This window comes from Camellia sinensis, chromosome 6, assembly GCF_055761805.1.
Source record: "Camellia sinensis isolate YWXY chromosome 6, ASM5576180v1, whole genome shotgun sequence".
Taxonomy (NCBI): Eukaryota; Viridiplantae; Streptophyta; class Magnoliopsida; order Ericales; family Theaceae; genus Camellia; species Camellia sinensis.
In genome coordinates, this window is record NC_138966.1 from 142,135,980 (window position 1) to 142,140,008 (window position 4,029).

Sequence of the window (4,029 nt, forward strand, 5' to 3'; positions counted from 1 at the left end):
CTAAACCCTAGGTCCTGGAATGGGTTTGTGAGAGATGAATTGAAGGAAATGAAATTGGGGGTAATTTGGTAATTTTAGCATTGCCTATAGCGGCTGACCAAACACGTAAAAGAGGTTTCGGTTGTGGCTAAAATAGCTATTTTTATTGTATGTGGCTAAAATAGTCCGAACTGGATATGCCAAACGTGGGCACAATGTCATGTACCGCCTCATTAGGGATGTGAGTTCTACACTAAGCATCTTGCAAGTGTATTTGTTTGTGAGTAGCAAGACATGCAAGGTAGATCGCTATCGCATCACCTGGGTTGGTTCTTGGGCATAATGCACGGGGGTATGTAGTACCACTCATGGAGCTGGCTTCTCAGGAGAATGACAAATGCCCAGTCTGTGACAAGAAGCTAAAGCTAAGAGTTGAGAGAAGAATGAATAGAGTCACCGGTAGCCCCATTCTTTTTCCAGTGAGCTTCATTTTTTGGAGCCGCCCACTCATCCTCTTCCCATTTCATTCTCCTGTCACATCGGTTGCCACCAACACCACTTCCGACAACTTCACTCACTATGGAAAGGGAGACAACATAGCTTTGGAAAACTCTCACGCCACCATAAAAATAAATACATAAATAAATAAGAGAAGAGAAGAAGATTCAAAACCAAACCCAGATTCAGAACCCCCACAAAACAAAGAGTCCGGCTTTTATTTATTGTGTATTTGATTATTCAAGGCTTGGAATATAATTAAGAAAAATAGTTAGGGAGTTGAAGAATTGAAGTTTGAAAAAGATTTCTTGAGTCGATAATGGTTAAAATATATGAAAGTGAAGTGGGAAAGAGTGAGATTTTGGATTAAAAGTGAGATTTGTGTTTAATAAAATACTCATAGTATCAGCTCATATTGAGATTCGTTCTACTCTCCCCTCAAGAATTTGGGTCCAACTACAGTAAGCAAATGGTTGTATTTATGTACCATACATAAATTAATATGAGCCATTGGATTTTCCTTTTTGATCTGGGCTGTCCACCAAAAAGATTTGTTAACCGGTTACAATCGATAAACAACAAAACCCATGGTGTCTTTCTCTTTTCTTCTCTCTTCTTCTGGTCTCTCCTCTTTCCTCTGTCTCTCTGTCTCTTTGTCTATTTTCATGGTGAATAACTCATAGCCACATCTTAATGTTTAGAATATGTCTATTTAAACCCAACATAGATTTTGATGCCGAATGCGTGACTCAAAATCTTGCACCGGCTACTAACAATAGGGGATGTAAATCTCTTCGTCTGTACCATCGACAAAGATAGCTCCACTCATCCCTGTTGGTGGTGCTTTTGGGTTTTGTTTAATTTTTTTTCCCGAATGCTTAACCCAATAAATTAGTAATACCTTTGTAAGACTAGTAATTGCTGATTTGCAATATTTCTAGGTATAATTGCATGGTGACTGGAACAGGACTATGATGAGAGTTTTTTTTTTTTTTTTTTCCATTATGAGGGAGGAGGTGTTGAGGAATTACATCTCAGTATATTTTAAAAAAAAATTAAACTAATGATAAAATTTATAAATTTATAATTTTTTTTACTAATCTGTAATTATTTTATAAAGAGAAAGTTAGTTAAACATCCCTCTCCAACTTTGTGCAGTAAGACAGGTCTAAGATATTTATTTTTTATTAGCTAAGGTCCTTCAAAATTTTAACAGAAAAAATTTGACTTAGAGAAATTTCACCTAACTCAAAGAAATTTCGGCCCCGACTCAGAGAAATTTCAATTTTCACAGAGAAATGTTGAAATTTCTCTGAGTTGAATTTTCTCTGTGAAAATGTTGAGGGACCTTAACTATTATGAAAATATTGTATGTCTTTTATCTTATAAAATCTTAATATCAGAGACCTTTAAAAAAATCTCCTTTTATAAATAGTCCAATGATGTGTAATTTTCTCGAGAAAATTTTGTTGTAGATCTATTGAATGACTAACGTGGCAAATTTTGACTAGTTATCGTAAAACATCACATTTACGGATCAACTATATATAATGTAGTCTCATCTTGAATATGATGATATTTTATGTCTATATAATAAGTAGCTATTCAGTGGATTTAAATATATTATTTGGTGTATTAATCGAAAAACTTGATTAAAATTATGTAAAAAAAAATTGAAAATAAATAAAATACAGTTATTAATATCTATAATCCACCTTCAATAAATATTTAATTTGAATATTTTTAATAACAAAAAAAAAATAAAAATAATATATTTTACTATTATAATAAATATATGAAGTTTTAAAATTGCTCTCCACAAGTTATACGACATAAATATAGTTAAGTGGTAAGTAACTTCATAAGTAGTGATAAATAGGTTCAAAACAAGTACTAAGGTTGTTTGGAGAAATAGGTTAAAAGCTAATTTTTTTTAAAAAAAATGTGTAAAAAAGTACGGAGTTGATGTGATGCAAAAGAGGTTAAAAGCCAAAAAAAACTTCTTTTAACCTTTTGTCAACAGATGCCTAAGTAGGTTTAGAACAAGTGGTAGGTTAGTCCAAAATGAGTAGTAAGTCATTTCAAGTTGTTTTAGAATGAGTAGTAAGTCGTTTCATAACAAATGGTAAGTAAATTCATAGAGTGGTAAGTAATGTCATACTTAGTAAGTAATTTTATTAGTAAATATAATTTCATATATCAGTCATTAACAAACTATTTTTTTTTTTTTAATTTTACAGGAAAGCATGAGACTTAATATATTGTATATCTAACAATAAGTCGTCTAATAAAGTATATTGGAGTATAAGATAGATCTCAAAAGGGATAAAGAAAACCTTTACTTGGGGAGAATACGAGTCTCCACATAAGGATAAAAACAAATTTCCAAGTAGGGAGGAAAAAACCTCCATGAAAAAAGAAAACCTCTATACAAAGAGATATTATTGTAACAAAAATAATAATAATAAAAATAATTACTATCAAACAAACATTACCAATTACCTTCACAATCCGTTCATCGTTGCAACAGATAACTGTGATACTTTAATCGCCGCTTTTAAATTACAAAATAAAATATTTTGGATCTAAAGTGATCGCCTAATGTATAAAAACACATCTAGTAGCGTCGAATTTCGGTTATGAATCTGATTTGAATCTAGATCTAAAAGTTTACTTGGTGATTAGTCGATAATGGAGACGAGACAAAAAATAGCAGCTAACATAGTGATGAACAAGAAAGCAAAAAAGAAAAAGAAACTATGGAAGAAGAAATGGAGGGGAGAAGAAGACTATAAGTATCATCATCTCTCCCATAAAGAAGAGAGAGAGGTTAGGCCTTCTTATATATAGAGAAAAAGGGATTAGGATTTTTCCTCCCAAGAGAAATCATGAGGGCAACAAACTAGTTACTACTAAAAGTAAAAACTAACCAACATATTGACAATCATGCTGTTGTAAGTAGGTTTAAAAAAGTAATAAATAATTAATTACTTAATTAGATTTGACTTATTAGTCAATAATAATTCACTTAGGTTTATTTTGACAATTAGAAAAGAAAAAATTTCAATTTCTTGGCTTATTTGGATTACATCACTTCCTTACTCATTTACACATTTTTTTAGAAAAAAATTTTAAAAAGTCAAAAAGTTGGCTTTTTTCCTACTTCCCAGAATAGGTCTTAATTAGATTTGACTTACTACTCAATTAAAACTCCACTTATTACTTAAGGAAATTTCATTTATTGTTTCATTAAACTTGATTTACTATTCAATTAAATTTCTCTTACTATTTTGTTAGACTTGACTTACAATTCATTGAGTCTTCACTTGTTATTTTATTAGACTTGGCTTACTACTAAATTAAACCCCACTTACTACTCAATGAGACTCCACTTATTACTCAATCAAACTCTACCTATTGGTCAATCAAACATGAGTTACTAATAAGATATCACTTAATTAGACATGACTTTCTATTTAATTAAATCTCACTTACTACTCCACTTATTACTTCATTAAATTTGATTTACTTCTCAAGTAAACTTCTCTTACT